General features: G+C 44.6%; 1 protein-coding gene and 1 pseudogene across 17 annotated transcripts in view; one reads left to right on the top strand and one right to left on the bottom strand.

Moving 5' to 3' along the window:
- The window catches only part of Arhgap10 (Rho GTPase activating protein 10), a 267,994-nt gene that overhangs the window by 194,268 nt on the left and 51,663 nt on the right, over positions 1 to 22,063 (bottom strand).
- Positions 2,084 to 3,920, top strand: LOC108348983 (membrane-associated progesterone receptor component 1 pseudogene; annotated as a pseudogene). The gene has a single exon (XR_015644081.1). The product of XR_015644081.1 is annotated as a membrane-associated progesterone receptor component 1 pseudogene (transcript).

Raw genomic sequence — 22,063 nt, 5'->3', positions numbered from 1 at the left:
ATGTAGCTTGGCAGTAGCACATGTGTTTAGCATGCACGGAGTTTGGGCATGATCACTTACAAAAGAAAAGTTTAAGAATATAGGACTGGCTAATCACACCAATTAGGGTAAAACTCTGAAGACGGCTGAAAAATAAGCACACGACCACAAAGTAAAAAGAACTACTTTACAACCTGGACTTTAAACAAAAACAATGGGCAAAACATGCATGTCACAAAAGGAATCAAAGTGGCCTGGGGCCATATGAAAAGGACTCCGGGCGGCAGCACCGGTGGTCAGGAAACTAAAAACAAAACCTCAGGAGAGCTCAGTCACCTGACTGCCAAAGCAGTGTGAAGAAACAATTTTCTCACCACCGAACGTGGCGTGATGACGTCTGTCGTTTGGCAATTTTGAGTAAATTTGATAAACTCCTATGACTCAGAGATTCTGGCAAGTTTCCAAGATAAAACTTGCACATGGATATTTGCAAATGTGCAACAGAAAACTCTTAGTATGACTCATCCCTGTCATGAGTTGGGGGAATATCTGCTAACAGCACAAACAAACAAACAAAAAAAAACATAGTATGTACTCAACAATGTGAAGTGCAGAAAACTGAACATAGGAAAACACCCCGATTTGGAGAGAAAGAAGAAAGTTCTACCTATAAGGTAGAGATGGTGGAGGGATTCTAATTCATGCCATGCACTTATTTTAAATAATGGCAGACTGCAGCCTCACTTTGAACAACTCCTTACTCATTTTGCAAATGGGCTCTGTCAGAATGCACTGCACCAGACATGGTGGCCCATGATGGCATCTCTAGCACTTGGAAGATTGGGACAAAAACAGTCATGAGTTCACGGACAAACTGGACTACAGAGAGACGCTCTCATAACCCCAGCTCAACCCCAACAAAGAGCAGCAGCACACAAGTCGGTCCTGTTTGTGTGCATGCATTTAAATGGCTAAAAATGTTCTTTTGAGGGCTGGAGCAATAGCTTGGTGGTTAGGAGCACTGGCTGTTCTTCCAAGGGATTAGGGTTTGTTTCCCAGTTACCCAGTTTTAAATATGACAGCTCACAACTGTCTGTGACTCCAGTTTCACAGGATCCTACAACTCACCCAGACATGCTTGGAGGCAAAACAGCAATACACATAAGAATAAATAAGTCATTCTTTAATGTTCCTTTGAATCTGGGCATTTACAGTAATATATTTGGTGCTGTTACCTTAATATCCAAACTTAACACTGAGAGAGAAAAGGCCTTTCATTTAAGGACAGTATGTTGTATGGACAGAAATAAATGTTCTAGAATGGCATTTTTAAATAACAGTTTGGGAACATTAAATTTCTAATTCTTCATGTTAATTGAAAAGTAAATTAACTCAGGGTTTATTTGCACAAATAATCTGGTGCCTCTCTCCCGTGTGTAATGCCTCACTTGTGCTAAGTATTGAGGGGTGGTTTTCCCTTTAACATGTAAGAATGTTCCAGCACTGCTTTTCCATTCTGGTTGATCTCTTTCTAGTGCTAGGGTTCATGCTTGCATCACTTCTGGCCACATCAAACTGCATTCTTTTAATAATTAATAATCAAATATGCTTTTCCATTACCTAGAACATTTTAGCTTTTCTTTTCCTGTTGGAGGTGAGGAAGGGACCAGGGCTTTTGCACCCTACACCTTACCTACACTGAATACATCTAAATTTATGTATTCTTCTAAACCATTCCTACTTTCAGATCTATGCTGCTATTCCAGATTAGGTTTTTTTTTCAGATTAGGCTCTTTCAGGAAATACTGGAGTTTTAAATATGGCACTGGTCATGAAATGACTAAATACCCAGTTACAGCTTCTGATCCTATGATAAAATACTGGGGAAGAAGTTTATAGTTCATCACGAAGAACAGTCAGGGCAAGAACCCTGGGTGCAGAACTGAAGCAGAGGCCGTAGAGCATTGCTGCTTACTGGCTTGCAGTCCACGGTTGCTCCGCTTGCTTTTCCACGGAACACAGAACAGAGCCACCTGCCCAGAGGTGGGACTCCCTACAGTGAACAAGGTTTGCCCTTGTCGATGAACAATCAAGAAATGACCTGGGCCACTGTTCGCTTAGAGGGCGGAGGAAGCCGACTGTTCCGGATCTCTGCATAGCAGGGCCCAACCTTTGCTCAAGAGATCATGGCTGCCGAGGATGTGGTGGCGACTGGCGCCGATCCCAGCGAGCTGGAGGGCGGCCGGCTGCTTCAAGAGATTTTCACGTCGCCTCTCAACCTGCTGCTCCTTGGCCTCTACATCTTCCTGCTCTACAAGATCGTTCGCGGGGGGGTGCCAGTGGCGACAACGACGACGATGAGCCGCCCCCGCTGCCCCGCCTCAAGCCGCGTGACTTCACCCCTGCCGAACTGAGGCGTTACGATGGCGTCCAGGACCCGCGCATTCTTATGGCCATCAACCGCAAGGTGTTCGACGTGACCAAAGGCTGCAAGTTCTACGGGCCGGAGGGGCCATACGGGGTCTTTGCTGTTAGAGATGCATCCAGGGGCCTTGCCACATTTTGCCTGGACAAAGAAGCACTGAAGGATGTGTATGATGACCTTTCTGACCTCACTCCTGCCCAGCAGGAGACCCTGAATGACTGGGACTCTCAGTTCACCTTCAAGTACCATCACGTGGGAAAACTGCTGAAGGAAGGGGAGGAGCCGACTGTGTACTCGGATGATGAAGAACCAAAAGATGAGACTGCCCGGAAGAGTGACTGAAGCAGTCAGTGGAGCATACCTATTTTTGTATTTTGCAAAATCATTTGTAACATTCCAGTCTGTCTTTACAACATGGTGATTTCAATATTTTGAGAAGTTTTGAACTTGTAAGTTTTTTAAGTAACATCACTAGTGACACCGATAAAATCAACTCGTCTTAGAATGCATGATGTGTTTGTACGTCACAAATCCAGAAAGTGAACTTCAGTGCTCTAATGCAAATGGTAAAGCTGTTTCTCTTCTATCTGTAGTTAAACTGAATTACAATTTGATTTTCCTGAGAGGGAAAACTTGGGTTATTTCCACAAACTGGCCAAAATGGCAAGTGCACACACACACACAGTGGTCAAAATGGTCAATGTACTAAGAATGAAGAACATCTTAGCCATGCTATAGTCTGAAAACAAGCCCATTTTACCCAACAGACTTAACTGCATGATTTTTGTTTTATCTACCTCTGAAGCAAAACTGCAGTGTTCCAAAGTCTGTGGTATTGATTCAAACAGAAGTCCAGTAACAAAATGAAAACTCAATAATGGGTTTAGTTGGGGCAAACACATTGCCTGTGTTCATGGACTGATTTATCATCCTTGTCCCCACGTGGACACTCCCACACACAGTAACTGTCACACACCTGGTAATTGGCAGTTGGAACTACAACAGAATCTGAAAATTCAAGGTAGAACTTTGCAAAAGAAAAATCTGTTGCTTGTAGCAGGGCAATGGTTATGTGGTTATTGGCCAAATGTAAAATTTGAGAGCAATATACAGGACAGGAACAGGTGTGTGCTTTTCAAAAGCTTCCACTGACATCTCTGAAGAATGAGAAAACACTACATGGCACTAGCTGGGTGATTTTGAAAGGAAAATACATTCCTAAGGTAACAGTTAAATCCTTCTGTTGTTACAAACTCGTAGTCGCTTCAAAAATAGTAGTCAGGTGTCTAGGTCTTGGATAATACTCTTGGTTAACACTAAACGTAGCTTAAGTAGACTCTGCAGTTGTATACATTTGTAAAAGTATTATCTGAACAACTAGTGAGGTTTCAGACTCTTGTAATTGTAGTTAAATAGTCATTGTATTTTCTTGTGAGCTGTGTTTAATGGTTTTACCTCAAATCAGAAAAGAAAAAAAAATGAAGTGCTTGGGTCAGTTAATAAAACAGTTTTGCCCCCCCCCAAAAAAAGAAATGACCTGGAGACACGTCCACGGGCCAATATGATGGAGGTGACCCTTAACCGATGTTCCCTCTTCCTAGAGAGGTCTCGGCAGGGTCTAGTTGATATAACTAACTGGCACATACTTCTAAACCTCCAACTTCTACTCTCAGCTCCCAGACCCCAGTGAAGAACTATGACACATTCCATCATCCTGAACTTAGAAGGAAAGTGAACAAAGAACATGGGGTGCCGTCGGCGTGCCGGCTAGCCTAAGTCAACTTGACACAAGTTAGACATCACAGAGGAGGAAACCTCAGTTAAGAAAATGCCTCTATAAGATCGTGCTGCAGGCAAGCCGGTAGGGCATTTTCTCAATTAGTGATTGACAGAAGAGTACCCAGCCTATTGTGGGTGGGGTCACCCTCTAGCTGAGGGGCCTGGGTTCTATAAGAGAGCATGGTGAGCAAGCCAGAAAGCAGCACTCCTCCATGGCGTCTGCATCAGCTCCTGCCTCCAAGTGCCTGCTTGAGTTCCTGTCCTTACTTCCTCTGATGATGAACAATGATATAGAAGGGTAAGCAAAATAAACCCTTTCCTCCCCAAATTGTTTTGTCTGTGGTGTTTCATCACACTAAAAGAAACCCTAACTAGGACACTCAGTGAAGTACATAAATTTTACAAGTTATACTGGCTTCCAACACCCTTGGTTAAGTAGAGAAATTGCACCTAGAAGCTGGCATTTCTTGGCATGGAGTCCTAAATAACTAGTTTATCAATGATGCAAGGGTCTGCCAAGAAATCTGCCACCAAGGGAAGTACACATTCAAGCCAGAACCGGTGATTTATTTATAGAAGAACAAGGTTTGGATTCTAAGAACTCAATATTTTCATGCCAGATTCTTGCCAAGAAAATAATGCCGATGTTAATCCACATAACTTGGAAGTAAAACAAAATTCTTCTAGGACTGTGAGCTGACTTCAAACTTTCTTTCAAGTTCCCTGTTTGGCAGCACCAGCAGCAGCCCCTTACATAAGAGCACTGTGGCCTCACTAAGTACCTAACTCATTTTGCAAGCTTTAAAACAAGAAACAGTGCAAGCACCCTTGTGAGCCCCAGTGCACTCCTAAGCTGGTCTAAGCTGCTCTGAACCTGAAAGCCACCATTGGAGGCTGTGCTAGGAGCAGCTCCTGGGCCAACAACAGTATCTGCTAATATCGAGTTGAAAGTGTCTCTGGCCTTAACTGTCCAAATCTGACCAGTGTGGGTGATCTCTGTACTAAGTTCTTATTCATAGAATAAACAGCATCTGAAGTCAAAGGAATGATGGGAAATGACAAACTGATCAAGTGCAGGGAAATCAAGCTGAACGTACAAGGGACACACGTCCCAAAACAAAGAGATGGACCTGACGGAGAAGGCTTAAAACCTAACATACCACTTCCAGAGCAAGTCCCACCGTGAAGTCCACACTCGACAGCACCATACACTCTTCCCTGAGCCACATGCATATGCACATTGTACAGAAGCAATGCTCAACTGTGACCAGGTTCTGGGTACAGAAAGCACCTGACCCACCGCACGCTCTTCTGTTAAAGAAGATCTTACAGCAAAAACAAGCAGAGCGCACACATAGAAAGATGAAACGGGTAACACATCTCTGCTACTACAACAATGACCACAAATATAGTGGCTCAAAACAAACATGTATCAGCATTCCATTCTCGAAGGTCATAAAGCTGTGCTGACAACTGCAAAGGTTAAGTCGATGGTTTTCAGAGGGCTAAGCCCAAGGTGCACGAAGGATGTTTCCTGAAGGTTCTAGGGTTCCAGCTTCTAGAGGGTGGCCACATTCCTCAGCCCACGGAAATCAACTGTACCCCTGTTGACCTCTGTTTTCACATGCTGCTCTGTGACTCCTTAAGAGCCACCAGAACTGTTTTTGGCTTAAGGACATCTTCTCGATCTCAGGTTCCATGATTTAATCACATCTGCAGAGTCTTCGCTCAGTATTCAGGGGTCAAGATGAGCCATCACTGGAAGACCCTCACAATGGAAGGTGTTCCACCACGCATTTACCAGTTCAGTTAACACAGCTCTGTGTATTAGCATACACACACAGTAGAGTCTTAGCAACTCGCTCAAAATCATACAGCCGGGGAGAGAGAAGTGACAGGCATAAAAAAGCTTACAGTGGGGGAAGGATGAAAACCTTGCTTCACTACTGGCTGCATCCCAGAGAGGACCATGATGAGGTCATAGGCTTGCCCAATCTCAAACACCTCGCACATCTTCACTTGACTGTCGAAGGAACAAAGGCATCACACTGGGTGACCTACTCAATGTCACACACACCCGTCTCAGGGAACTCTAACAGGGACTCGGGCCTGTTCTTTCTCAGGCATGTCAGAACTCTTTGTGGTTTTGGCATAATCTCTGGAGGTGCAGGATGGCAGGGACAGGTCCTCCTGAACGTAAAAACAAGAAGCCAACAAAAAGCAACGGAGAAGACGGCCAGGGCCACGCAGCCAGGCATTTGCTCGTTTGCCTCAGGAATCAATGTGTTTGGCGGTGAAGAGACACAGTCAGCTTCTGGGGACAAATGTGTGGGCCATTTCTGTCCCCACATCCCCTTCATTTGCTCATCATAAACAAAGATGGTTGTTCACCCCAAGATTTTATTTTGGCAAGACTGTTTGGTGAAAGTTAACTTCACTTGGCAACTCTACAGTAGTGACTAAGTACAGGCTTCGGGGCTGGGGTCCCACAGAATTGTTTACTTGGTTCTTATTTTCCTTAAAATTCTCATCTGACTCTCTCAGATGAGCAGGTTCTCTTTTATATTCTAATACAATGGCCTCACAAATGCCTGAAAGCATTTGGGTCTTCAAGTCCAGGCCCACCTTAAAGGATTTGGGGGTAGAAACTTGATCAACACAATTTTTTTTTTCAGAGCTGAGGACCGAACCCAGGGCCTTGTGCTTGCTAGGCAAGCACTCTACCACTGAGCTAAATCCCCAACCCCGATCAACACAATTTACCGAACTACTTTATCATGGGAGAGAAAGCAAAAACAGAGCAAGTTGGAAGCATTTGGCTTTTGGAAAAGAGAAAGCCACTCACACACTGGCTTCATACCAGGCTGACTCGGGAGGGTCAGGGATCCAGGGCAAGGCCCAAGCTTTATTTACAGATTTACCTTTGGTGGGAGTGTGTTGAGACTGGATCTCTCTATGTAGTCTTAGCTGTCCTGGAACTCCCTGTATAGAACTGGCTGGCCTTGAACTCAGAGATCCTACCACCTCAGCCTCCTGAGAGCTGGATTAAAGGTGTATGCCATCATGCCCGACCCAAACTTGATTTTTACGAATTTCTCTACTCCCATCGATGGGGTTGTGCAAGTCTTCTTCCCTCGGTTGAGCCTCTGGGAGCCTTCTCAGAGACATACTGTCCACGCATTGCTACCCTCCTGGGCACATCTCAATCCTGTCAAATTGATGATCAGGCTTACCCATCACAATGAAGAAATCTTAACACTTACAACTCGCTAGAAATTTATTTCAGACACTGCTCCCAAATGGTCGGCGCATAATAACCACCTGACCTTTCTTTTGCACCCCCTCTGGACTGCTCAAGTATAGATGACAGGTGACCTGAGTGTCTTGGCTCACTGATCCTCACCATACCCAAATAGAAGAGGTCACACCTCATTTCTAAAAGGAGAGCAGGAAAGCCAGGTGTAGTGGCACAGGCCTTTAATCCCAGTACTCAGGAGATAGAGGCAGGCACATCTCAGAGTTCCAGGACAGCCTGGTCTACAGAGTGAGTTCCAGGACAGCCAGGGCTACAAGAGAGAAACCCTATTTTGAAAAATCCAAAGGCGTGGGGCTGGGAGAGCACAGCCAGGCACAGCCGGGCACACCATGGGAAACAGTAAAGTGTAGCATGAAGTCCAGGGATCAGTTAGCACAGCCTCCACCGTATGCCGACTCAGCACAAACCAACTGCTCAGCCCACTCAGCCACCACACCCTTTTATTACAATGTCATATAAAGTGTATATAAATATTACAAATACCTTGATCATATGGAAAACTAGAAAGGAGGTATAAACTAGAATATCAGCAAGAAAGGAACATTTTCCAAGAGTCACAATAAGGCAGGCCAGAGCCAGCAGGAAGAAGGAAGGAAACAGAGAGAGTGTGAAAATGCCAGTCACACTGTGCGGGCTTCCTTGTGGGCAAGGTCACCTCAGCCTACAAGCGCTGCACAGACCTCTCAGGAGCAAGGGCACGGTGCACTCCACAGAGGGCAGAGCAGGCACTCTGCAAGTTCCTTGAAAACCCTAGAAGATACCAAGGTAAGGAACTGGCTGTGTTTTTACTGCACCCTTTACCTTTTTGGATCTAAAGGTAAATGGTGACTGGCAATGTAGATAAAGATTTGAATAAACTGGAATATTAAGCCCCAGGGTCCTCTTTTCTGTCCATAAAAAGGTATATAATACAGTAGTCACAGAGGAGACACTAGGATAGCCAGCATGACAGTCAATAGTATTATTCTCAAACTCTGATGAGCTCATGTATTTCTTACACGAGTAAGGCTACTTGCCTTTTGGACAGACCTCGTCACAAAGTAACCTGGCCTAAACACACCACAGTGACAAAGGTGAGCTCTGCATCAGCCTACGCCCCGCACCAGCATCCCCAGCACCCGGCCATAGACCTCTGCGTCCTAGGACATGATGTCCCAGACAATATTCATTCCATCATTGCCAACTCGAGGATAAAAAAGGAGTTTCTAAGACACTTTGTCAGGAATCAGGTGTTACTGCAGCATCCTGTCAGAACAGCAGAGAAAACCAGGGAAAAGAAAATAGGAAGTAAAGACACAAACCTATTTAAGATACAAAACCAACTTTACATCAGCCATTCCATAATAACATGTGCAGGACGCAGATGAGGCCATAGCCAAGGGGTTTAGATGTCAACCACTAGCAGAAAGGAAAGCAAAGTGAAATACTGAACAACTTTTTAAGGGAGAACATGTAGAGAAACAAGCCATGAAGGGGCCACAAACGGAGAGAATCGGAGGTGGCCAATGGAAGCAAAATCAGGTGTTGAGTTCAAAACAAAAAGTCATGATGCTTTATTCGAAAAAAAATTAAAAATGAACTAGTTTTCAGGCTGCCAGATTCTCTGGTAGCTGACGAAGCCGTGCTGGCTCCCCACTTCCTCCACTCCCTCTGACCCTGGCTCATACACCAAACCACTGTCCCCCGACTGACAAGGCATAAAAGTAAGGCATGTGTTTTTAGGTGTGAAATGACATAAGCTGTCATCTTTAAGATAAGAAAAACAACTTCACTACCTAAAAGTACATAGAATTCAAAGATATGACCCAAAACAGAGGTCATAAGAGGGAAAATATTTAAAACAAACTTATTTCATATCAAACCATAACCAGAGAAAGATAGTACATTATAAATAATTCATAATTTTATAACTATTCCAACTATTTTTCTGTCCAAAGTTTGACTATAAACCATTTTTGGCTTTTGAACTGTCATTTATTTATATAACACATTTATTTTCAACCATTGTAATCATCACAATTTTTACTATCTAAAATAATCAATCACACCTACTAATTTTCCATGGATTTCTTTGATTATCAATTCACAACTATTAATTTGAGGATCTACTATGCTGGATATTCTGCATAAAAACTTCTCTACTCAGAGGTGGTAGTGTACACCTTTAATCCCAGTGCTCATAACAGGCTGGCAGATTTCTGAGCATTCAACTTGGTCTATATGGAAGTTCCCGGCCAGCCGAGGATAGACAGTCAGACCCTATAGGAAGGGAGGGCGGGACTTCTTAAAATTCTACCAGCTCTCCTCCATCTTCGTGTCAGCAATAAGTAGGGGTTAGGGGAGAGTGGTTCTATGAAAAGCACCACAGGTAGTGATGCCAGTCATCCAACCAGGCCTCTCCGAGTCCCCACTCATCATACTTCATGCTCCAAGCTTCACCATCAAGCCATGTGGCAGACGCTTCTTCCCTCCTTAACGCAGCTTCTTCTCACACAATCCTCAACATGTGAGAGGCCTGGAAATATGACAGCTCTGCTGGACAGACAGAGGTAAGTATCACGGTACGCATGGGCAACACTATACCAAGTGCCACTCCCTGTACCAAGTGTCAAAGTGACCCCTTTGAGACAAAAAAGTAGGACAGAGGGTTAATTTTATTACTTCAATATTGTGTTAGCATACAGAATGCTAGCTTTCACTGTGGAGGCCTTTCCCCCTATTCTCCTCGCTCCTAGCTACCCCTCTCTACCCTTCCAGCACTACCCACAACCTTCTTTCTATCTTTATATTACACATGAAATCTGGGCAGAAGGCACGTTAACGGAGTCCCTGAGCACTCGAGTTTGGGGGCCTGGCTTTTTTTCTCCTCACACCTAGACTCCTTGTTGAGAAGCAAATTCCTTAACCCACTGCAAGTGTGTACTCTGAGAAGGTAACCGAGGGTCTAAAACCCGCACTTTGAATAGCACTAACAAGAGCAGAGGCTTTCGAGGTGGCTCAATGGACGTTAGAACCACAGCAACTGGACAAATTGGTCTGTTTTAATAGAAGACAGAACACAAAAGAGAAGTGAGGAGTCTGCTCGAGTGACGTGAAGATGCTTAGACTAGAATAATACTAAATACACGTGAACATATTACTAAAGTCTACATGAGACGAGGCTTAGAAACTGTGATACTTTGCTGTCTGGTGACAGAATCTGAATAAACACGGGAAACGCATACAACCTGGGAAACATGCTGGGTACTGAGCACACGTGGTAAAATGAAAAACAGAAATGCCCAATCTGCCCACAGAACTAGCTTAACATGTGGTAGCTTTTAGAAGCCAAACAAAAAATAAGGACAAATTGGATGGAATCGTACATTTATTAAAAATTTGAAACAATTTTTACTGTTTCATGAGTATGAGTGCTTGTCTACCTGATGGCCACAGAGTCAGAAGAAGGCACTGGACACTCTGGGACTAGAGGCTCAAATGCTGTGGGCTGCCATGTTGGTTGGTGCTGGGAAATGAACCTGAGTCCTTTTTTTTTTTTTTTTTTTTTTTTTTGGTTCTTTTTTTCGGAGCTGGGGACCGAACCCAGGGCCTTGCACTTCCTAGGTAAGCGCTCTACCACTGAGCTAAATCCCCAGCCCCGAACCTGAGTCCTTTACAAGAGCAGCAAGTGCTCTTAACCACTGATTCAAGTTTCCAGGCATATAAATAGCATCTTGAAAAGAAAACTTAGAGAGTAGAAAACACTGTGGGTAAATAAACTCACTGCTTTGCTTTAAGTGCACAGCATTGGCAAGCACATAACACTAGATTAGCATTCTGAGTTAGCACAGACTTCCTCAGGCCTATTAGAATACTGACAAGCAACACCAGGTGAATAGCGTCTTTAATATTTTTTAAGATTTATTTATTTTTTCTATATGAGTACCCTGCAGCTGTCTTCAGACACACACCAGAAGAGTGCATGGGATCCTGTTACAGATGGTTGTGAGCCACCATGTGGTTGCTGGGGAATTGAAATGAAAAACAGCTAAGTTCTAAGCTCTTAACTTGCGGCCTTCTCCATCTGTGTGACACAGAAAAGGTGTCATGGGAGGGAAAGGGAGAGTTTTGAGAAGGAGCTGGTGTCTGTGGAGTGCACGAATTCTGCCTGATGGAATGCCCCGTGCGATGCTGTTACAAGAGTCATCTGCTGGGGTAGTGTCACCATCTTAATTACAGGGTGGACTTTCTTTGAAGTAGAATAAGAAGGGTGATGGCAGCCAGTGATAGAACCTTCTTGTGCAACAAGGACTATTTCGTAAGGTCATTCAGAAGCTACGTTATTTCAGATTTTATCAAGAATGATTAAACTTGCATCAAACATACAGTAGGCCTTCCATCTCAGTCAATAATGTAGCACTGGATTCCTTCCTTATTTGGACAGGTTGAATTCCCTGTCCACACAAGTGACAGGACTTGGTATGTTAAACGTTCAAAAGCCAAAAGCACAGTTCTAAAATTTCCATTTTCTGCCAAAATATAATTAGTTAGTAATACCCAAATCTGGCTTCTGCTTAATTACCAACAAAAATTCCTAAGTCTGATCATTTAACCTGACTTCCAGGATGCCTTACCTAGAAAACAGGTAAGTAAAATTACAAGAATACAGGAAAATAAACCCTAATTGTTTCTGGCACAGCACAGCAAGTCTGCCAAGTGTCAAGACCTACCATTTCCAACCCTGGCCATAGCAACAGAAAGCAATCCAAGGCCAGTCCACGGCTAGCCCAGATCACTCTCAAGCTCCCCTGACAACACAGATGTGTTCCATAACCATCCAAAGAGGAATGGGTCTGAAGCCCCACAAACCTTGAGCAATTCAGGTTCAAGGAGTGTTCAATGGACCAGGCAGACAGAGTGAGCTGTTCTACACAGCCTGACCTAGGACCCCTCCTTGGTACTACGGACCGAACTAAAACTCCAATCCTTTGTCCAGAAATAGGAGAAAAACTGTGGGATGCCACTAGACAGATCCCATACCACTTCCACAATCACTCTCAACACCCCAGGCCTCTCCAGGCAAGGGACCCTGCCAAGAGCAGGGAAGTCCCTGAGTCCCCACAGGCCTGAAACTACCTTCCCCTACTGAGAAACAGCTTCACAGTCCAGTGTGGGGAAATTCCCTCCTCCGCCTTCACAGCCAGCATAGCAGGAAGCAATGAGACCAGAGCCCTGGGGGAAACTGATCAATCAGACTAAAGTATTTCCACCAAGGCTCCCTCAAAATCAAACCACCACTGGAGAAACAGACCACACATCAAGATCTGTGTACTAAGTAGAGTAGGTGATTGTCTGCTGTGACTTATGATTTGCCCAGCACCCAGGGTATCTTAATAGGCAGTGTGTCCATGATACGACTGAAAAATCAATCATCAAAAGAACCAGGAAAGCCATTGTCTGATGAAAAAAGCCAGTCAGCACACAATACCATAGAGAAAAGCAGGCCTAAAATATTGTAGAGCAGACACCATGACATGGCTTCAAAGAGCAAATATAAAGTTGGGGGTTGGGGGGTGGAGGAACAGAAGGGAGAAATAGAAGGGAGTCCCAGAGGCTAGAGAGGAGGCTCAGGGGCTTAATACATACTGATTTTGCAGAGGGCCTTCATTTTCAAGAGATGAAAGCAACAATGACCATAATTCTATATCCAGCTAAACTATCCTTTGAGAGCAGTGGACAAACAGATACTTTCAGGGAGGGGGGGGGTTGCTAAAAATGCCGCTACCAAAATTAGAAAAAGAATTTCATATTTCAACAAAAATGTCTACAAAGATGATCTCTTACTAAATTGAGATAACTCATAAAAAATGTTTAAACTGGCTTTGATAATAAATAACATAAAATAGAGTACCTGGAAGATTAGTCCCTCATGAAAAACCATGTGTGTGTGTGTGTGTGTGTGTGTGTGTGTGTGTGTGTGCGCCCATGCACATGCATTCACACACACACACACACACACACACACACACACACACACACACCATGCAAGCACGTGCAGACACATGCACTGGTGTGTGGGGAGAAGATGTGATGAAATGGGGAAATGGGTACTGTAAAAGAGCTCTGTGCTACCAGACTTTGGGGAGATACAGAAGACTCTTGCTGGGAAATTTGGAAATATCTGAAATTTCACAGGTGATGGTTGCTTTGTGCCTCCAAAGATGAGAATGGTGTGATGTCCTAGTTTGCTTTCTACTGCTGTGATAAAACCCATGACCAAAAGCAAGCTGGGGAGAAAGAGGTTCATTTCAGCTGACAAATGTGGTCATTGTCCATCATGAAGAGACATCAGCGGAGAAATTCAAGGCAGGGACTGAGTAATGAAATAAAGCGGAGCCATGGGGGAGCTCACTCCCCCCAGCTTGCTCCTCCTGCCTGCTCACACACCCCACTGATAACCTGATCAGGGGTAGCACTGCCCTCAGCGGGCTGGACCCTCCCACATCAGTCATTAATCAAAAGAATGCCCCTACAGATCTGCCTTCAGGCCAATCCAATGGAGACAGTTTCTCAGTTGATGTCTCCTTTCCCCAGGTGATCTTGCCTCTGGCAGGTTGATAAAAAATTGAAACAGGACGAGTGACAAACTAGAAACTCCTGAGGAATGTGGAGTAAAGGGTATAAAGGAAGAATCAGATACATGAATAAAACGGAGCCGGATGAGGAAGACTCACCAGACCAGGAACTACACTTCATCTTGAGGATACTGAAAACTCACAGACTAATTTTAAAGAGAAAAGTCACACACACACACACACACACACACACACACACACACACACACACACACACACACACCCTATAGAGTTTAGTAACTTTGATGCTGCCATACAAGAGCAAATATAAAGAAAAGCTCTGAGGGCAGAAGAGCAGGAAGATCACCCTGTCTGTCCACTTTAGTTCAGCAACCCAGAACCCTGCAGTGTGCCAGGCATTTCCAGCACAGGAGACAATGTAAGAGAAGAAGGGAAACCCAAGCGAATGACATCAAAAAGACATTTCACAGTACAGTCCTGTGAAAGACAAACTACACAGCATGAGGGGAAATCAAGAAAGAGGTTTGCAACCTTTAACAATAAAACAATGTCACCACGGTTTGAATCTCCCGTCTCCAAAGAGACTCCGGTACAGGAGCCTTCCTCTCTAATGAAGCAATGTTCCAAAGGAGGGCCCTTGGATATTAATGGACTGTGAGCATCCGAAAATTCACTAGTGGATTAGTACATGGGTTAATTGTATTCTGAAAGACCATTAGGAGAGGGCATCCACTGGAGACATCTCCGAGCTTCCTTCTCAGTCAGCATAAGCAGCTTCCTTCACCACACTCCCCCACGATGTTCTGCGGAGTGCAGACTCTGAACCAAGAGCACAGAAACTGAAACCATGAGCCAAATAAAGTTTTCTTCCTTCTAGACTATCTCTCCTGGGATTTTTGGGATGCTAATGCTAGCCCATTCTAAGAAATAAAGCTGGCGTGGTGAGGGGCATTTAGGTTTGAGTCTAAAACGTTACGCACTCCCTTACACACTTACTCCTGCTGCCATCTCGCCTATGAGAAGCCCTTGTCATCGCCCCGACTCAGCAGAGCTACAGGCAAAATGTGACCTAGTTCACCACAATGCACCACAGCACGTCTGTCTCTGCTGCAGGATTACACACGCTGACAGGACCTACTATGCTCCACATTGCTGTTGCACAGAACTAGTACAATTTCAGCAAATATTTCATGCAATTATAAACTCTTTTTCTCTCATCTTTCTAGTCATTCCTCTCCTATGGAAAAGATGAATAGCTCTACATATTCTACTTCTATTGTAGCGCACAGGAAATTAATCACCATCCTCCTAGCATCAATAACACCACCAAAAGCTGGGCAGTGGTGGTACATGCCTTTAATCCCAGGTCTCAGGAGGCAGAAGCAGATGATCTATATGAGTTTGGGGCCAACCTGGTCTATGGAGGTCTACAGGTCTATAAGACAGCCAGGGCTACAGAGAGGAACCCTGTCTGGAAAAAAAAACATTAAAAAGTAGTAATAACATCCCAAAGGTCCATCAAAGCCAGTGACAGGGCTCCATGAGGTCCTCTTTGATTACCTCACCTTTTCTCAGCACCCCCCAGGACCAACCCGTCTTCATGGGGTTCACCTTCCAGAAGTTGCTTTTGTCAATTACTACGCTACAGAAATTCACAAAAAGGCTGATCTCTTCGAGGTAACCGTGGGAGGCTCGTCTGTACCAGCAGGCCTAAAGCAGACTGACCGCAAGGGCAAAGGAATGTGATTTCAATCCACATCAGAGCTGAGAACTTTCTCACAGCAAGCTCTCTAGTAAACAGGGCAGATGGGTAGCTGTGGGCATGTGGGATAAGGGGGGAACCAAGAACATGACTTTTACAGAGCGCTTTCAGAAGGCAAGCACAGCTACGTACTGTGAAGCAGAACACACAGTAGCCATTTTCACATTAATCACAGCATCTCTAAGTACTCCAAGACCCTCAACAAAGCTGACCCTAATGTCCCTCACAGAAAGAGGAGACAGGAGGGGACATGAGAGCCTTACTGAGATTTCAGTTCCTCCTGCACTCACTCTTCTCCTCGTTGCAGGCCATTTGGTCCAAGGAGCACGTGATCAAGAGGGTCACAATCTCATATAAGGAAGCTGTCATTTATCCTGCACTGACAGTGGTGCAGCTGCCACGAGGCCACCCATGCCACTCTGAGTCCTCTAAACTCACTGGCTCACCAAGCTGGACTTGAGTGGAATCATTACTTCCATGTGCTGCTAGTGCTCTACGCAGAGCAGCAGTATTCAGCTGTGGGTCACGGCGACCGCTCTGGGGTGGGAGGACTCTGTTGGAGTACATGGTGTGAAACTGTGTCTCCATGCTCGCCTACATAAGGTATTCTTTAATTGGCTTTAATAAAAATCGGATGACCAATTAGCTGGGCAGGAAGTGGAAGGTGGGACTTCCTGGGAGGGAGAAGGGAACCCTGGGAAGAAGGAGGAGGAAAGCTTTTTGCCAGGATACATGAAAGGAGTGGAAGTGACTACAGGCCCGGAAGGTATAGCTAATGACGTGGCTGCATGGGGTTAACTGTGTTGGGTTAACTTAGATGAACAAGTTGAGAGTCTGCCTAGCTGAGCCCTAAGGCTTTGAAATATTAAAAGGTCTCTGTGTGGTTATTTGGGGGGAAAGCTGGTTAAGGAATAATTGCTGTCAGATTAGTTTCCAGCATTAATTAATTAATTAATACACACAGAACTTAATAATATTTTACTTTACTTGTTTGTCCCTTTACAGGGGTTGTATACAGATATTCTGCATATCACGTATTTACATTATGATTCTTAAGAGTAGCAAAATTACGGTTACATGGTTATGAAAATAACGTTATGGTTGAGTGTCACCACTGAGAAGGCTAGGCTGGCTCCATGACAGGCTTCAAACTGGCAGTTAAGGAGACTAGGCCTAAATCTCTGTTTCCAAGACCTGGGCAATTCCAGGCCAAGTCCTGGCCTCAAGCTGCCCTGCCACCTGGCCTGAGGCAAGGACAATGGGTCAGCAAGCAGTTTCCAGACTTCCCCAGCTACTTCCTCAGCAACAGTTTCCAGACCTCCCAGCAAGTTTCCAGCCCCCACACCCCGGTAACAGAATGACCATAGATAGAGATGGACCCAACAAATTAGCATAGAGGTCCCCTACCCCAGAATTCTTTAATATACTTTAAATCAGGCCTGCAAGCTCACTTGGTTATCTGTCTGTCTTGGTAATGGGAGACCACAGCATGCTGGAGCTCTGCAGAATAAAACGCTCTGCGTTTACACACTGTTTGATATTTGAGTCTCGGGTATCATTCTTCGGCTAGTTATGGACCCTTACAACCACAACAATGAGGGACCATATTAAAGTGTTACACAGCACTCGGAAGGTTGAGAATGGCTGGTCTAGAGTGAGCAGGCATTTGTTCATGTCTCTCAAATAACACTGAACTCAACATCATGACAGAAGGGTATGCGCTGGGCTAAGAGCGCTCTCTCCAGTTTGATTCCCAGTGCCTACCCTACAGCTCACGACCATCTGTAACTCCAGTCCCAGGGGATATAGAACCCCTCTTCCAGCCTCCACCAGGCATGCATGAAGTGCACAGACATACATGCAGACAATACACATACACACGTAAAGAAATAAATGTGTACTTCACGATTTAAGGCACATCTATTTTTGTCTTCGGTTCAGGCTATCTAGGTTGAATATGGTTCCTAACAATCCACCCAGGCGGATACTCGTAAGTATATATGACTGAAAAGGGCCCAGTAAGGAGTTGTTTTAAGTAGGGATAATTATAAAGTCTTCTGCATTCTGGGCCGTATGAACTAGGATTATGCTATAAAGAATTAAGTCCACATTGACGTTTCCTGCCTAATACAGGAGGAACTGCATAATTAGCATTAGGCCTTCTTACAATCTAGCCAACACTGACGCCCAAAAGCAGCTTCAGTTCTCTGCTTGAACCAACTTTGCAAGTGAAATGTACCACAGCCCTGTGACTCCAAAGCCACTGAGTGAGTTAATTTTGACACTGATTTTTACAATTTGCACCATAATTATGTCTCAACTCACTCTACTGTTCGCCCACAGCCTGCTTCTCCTGACTGATGGGGTTGTACTTTCATCATCGCTAAGAGTAAAGCCCAGCCTTTCTAGCAGTTCTGCAGTTATTTTGTGTGGAACGGTAGTGTTAAGTTCATCTCCTAGGAGAGACATTGTTTCTACACTGCTCATCTCCTAGGAGAGACATTGTTTCTACATTGCAGGACTAGCGAGTTATATTTGTTTCATTATATTGTGTGCATATGTATGGGCTTCAGTGTATTTCCTGTACTGCAAGCATTCAGGTGCCCAAAGAGAAGAAGAGGGTGTCTGATCTTCCAGAACAACAGTCACAGACTGTTCTGAGCTGCAGTGTGGGTTCTGGGAATTGAACTCAGGTCCTCTGGGAAAGCAGCCAGTGTGCTCTTAAGCGCCGAGCCAACTCTCCAGCTGCTGAGCCATCTCTCCAGCTCCCCCTCACTTTTTTGTTTTTAATAATCACAACTGCATACTCAAAATGTTGTTTATTATACAATACTGCTAAATATCATGGAAAGCAAAATATCTACATTTTAAAACACCTTTGATCCGGCCCCTAACAGCACTCCCACAAGTTCATAATGCTTAACTGTAACTAAAAAACACACAAGTTAAAACTCCACAAAGAATGAAATGAAACGGATGAAGACCAGGGGGCTTTATGGACATTGTGAACCTAAGAGCCCTGTGCGAGGGAATATAAATGTAAAAGGGTAACAGAGAACTGAGCGTCGATACCAGCAGGGACTGGTGATGTAAACCAGCTCACGTGGCCATCCAGCAAGTGTCCAGTTCTTTCCACAAACACTGACAGCCTCCATCAGCATGCAGTATAGGTTCATGTGTGTCCCACCTCTCCACTGCAGCTGGTGTCACCATCTAACTCTCCAAACCAACCATTTGCTAAAGACGGTCACATATAAAACTTCAGTATGCACTGGGAGGAAGTTTGAAAGTACCCTGCTCTCTCGTGTACTGCTTATGGGGATATAAATTATTATGGGAGAGTTAAACATCAGGTCAGAATACCTCATTGAGCATTCTCTGGCCCAAGCAATGTGAGAGACCATGATGACTATCACAAATAAGATATATGTATATACAATATAACATGTAGTCTATTAATATATTACTATAGAATCATAGTTTATATAACACCATATTAATAGATTATATATTCTTTATGTTTATACAGCTACACGAAATAATATAAATACGTTCGTATACTATATGACAATACACGAATATATATCACTGTTCACGGACTTGAGCGGAAAGCTGGACGCATAGTTCCACGGTTCCTATGGTGAGACAGGACGCAGGAGAATCTTCCAGGTCACAGGCCATCTTACCTGGTACCCAAACCATCGAGATGCCTCATCTCTACAGGTGTGCTGCAGCATAGGATGCCTGCACTCACATGCACGCACACGTGCACATGCGCAGATTTGTTTTCAAAAGAATGCCCATAAGACAACTATTCCTTAAACAGTCCTAGCATTCACATAGACAGTATTAGCACAGGAGAACGGTGTGCAGCAGTAAAGTCAGTGAACCAAAGTTAGCCTACAATGGGGTTCATTATACCAACAGTAGGCAACAAGATGGGACAACTAGGTCTATTATACCAACAGTGGTCAACAAGAAATGCAAGGCCAGGAAGACAGAGCACTGGGGAGTGACCCCGACACCCACTTCAGGGTGGAATAAAAAAAAGTCCATGAATTTATTCTGCAGCCCCACCCAAGCACCACAATACGTGTGCCCACACATACACACACAGCAATTTTTTTCCAAAAAATAAAGAAAGGCCTGTGTAAGAGCTGGTTCATTTACAAGGCACTCTGGCTTCTCATGTGAAGACAGCCACAAACATGCCCAAATCACTACTATCGTACACCAGATGACATCTGCCCAGCATCCACTCCTCAGGAACTGGAGTGCAGACCATGCAGCGGAATCCACTCGGCAAACACAAGGCCCTCTGTCACCAAGTTGAACAAAGCCGTGTGGCACTCATCGAAGTCATAATGCCTGCAGGATGCCAAGACGTACACCATGCCCAGTTTATACGCTGTGCATAGATAAAGGCCAGACTAGATGAAGGTAAGAGCTACAGAGCTAAACCTCAACGACTAATTCACGAGAACAACTGCTAACTGAAGAGTAGCCCTGCGAAAGCCCACTCCGGCTAACTCACGCTTGGCCCTATCAGTGGTGACCTGCCCCCACAGTGGGGCTCTCCATTTCTCAGCGTAAGTGTAGGTCAAGGCCCTAGCTGCTTCTTTGGTTGAGTGGCTTTTTTCCCCTTTTAAATGACAAGATAGTAATAATAGGAGACAGCAATCCGCTGAGCATGGCACAGACAAGAGAGTAAAAACCTTTAGATCAGATACTTACGAAGTACATAGGCAGGCTTAGACTACTTGAGCCTCCCACTTTGCCCCAGTTACAATCGAACAAACAAGGCATGAAGGAACAGGACATAATTACGTGAAACATCTGGAGTCTCAAGTCAACATCTGAGATCACGAGTCTTAGACACTCTAGTTAGTTCTTCGGTGAGGCTGGATAAGCAAACAGCTGGATGGACAGACAGGCCTCCCCTGCTCACCTGGCCTCTCTTAGATCTCTGTGCCCCAAGGCCTTTTATGGAATAGCAACAGCCCATCCATTAGCTCTAACCGGCTCAGCTAACAGTGGCCTGATGCATACACTCCCACAAGACGTAAGAACTTAAAAGAACAGCAAAGATCTATGCAATCAGACGTTAGCGCCTTTAGTACTTATTGACTTTTATGTGGGCTATTCTCTACGAAGTCAGGTTATTTGTTTCCATTTGAGCTACTTTGCCACTGGAAATACAACACAAAGAGAAACATTGGCTCAGCTGAGGGGACATGCACACACACACACACACACACACACGCGCGCGCACACACACTCGCACACACACGAACGCATGCCCAAACACTAAATATGAATTGGTTCATGTAGGGGGAAATTCTTTAAGTTGTAAAAATACCTATTATGCTGGAATACTTAAATATTCATGCTGGAATGCTCTTTTGTTTAATATTTACAACTGTAGGTCATTTCTGGGTCATACACACACACATACATTATGTCACAAAATATTATTTTATAAATAAACCAGGAGTCATGAAACTACTACTAAGATGTTTTAAAAATTATTTTTGAAGCAAGATTTAAAAACCACAGAAAACCAGACAAGGAATAATAAAATCCGAGACGGTACACGCGAGTGTGGAGACGGAGAAACTAGACCGGAAGAAGCAGAAGCAGGTAAGGCTGTTGCTGAGGTCACCGGAGTTCAGTTGGGAAATGTGAGTAAAATATGAGCAAGGCCTAAGATCATGAGTCATAGGTCAAAGGTCACTGACTGGACCAACTCTCTGTACCTGAGTCCCTCCATTACAGACATTATAAACAGGCAAACCAAAAAGCAGCCAGAGGCTGGGAGATACCCCCAACAAAAGCAATAAGGGCCTGAGTTCTGATCACCATAATACAATAAGAGGGTGGGTGTAGCCTCCACATCTGCAATCCCAGGGGGAGTAGGGGAGGGGCAGGGATGAGGGGATAGATGGGGTGGGGGCACACAAAACCAGTGAAAGGGCTGGATATAGCCCAGCAGTTAAGAGCACAGACAGGTGTTGAGGTTTGGTCTGTTGCTGTGTGCTGTAATGCTAAACACTGCCCCCCGCCCACGGGCTCTAGGTTGTCTCAGGGATGAAGAGATAATCACCAAGTGAAGCTATGAAAGCTTGCTCCTTCATTTAAAACTATTGGTTGAATAAAGATATCGGGAGCCAATAGCTGGGCAGAAGAGAGGTAGGTGGGGCTTCAGTTGCCCGGATTGGGATCTGAAG

This window comes from Rattus norvegicus, chromosome 19 (assembly GCF_021556685.1).
Source record: "Rattus norvegicus strain SHRSP/BbbUtx chromosome 19, alternate assembly SHRSP_T2T, whole genome shotgun sequence".
Taxonomy (NCBI): domain Eukaryota; kingdom Metazoa; phylum Chordata; class Mammalia; order Rodentia; family Muridae; genus Rattus; species Rattus norvegicus.
Note: the sequence above shows the minus strand (reverse complement) of the source record. Positions and strands in the feature narration are given on the sequence as shown.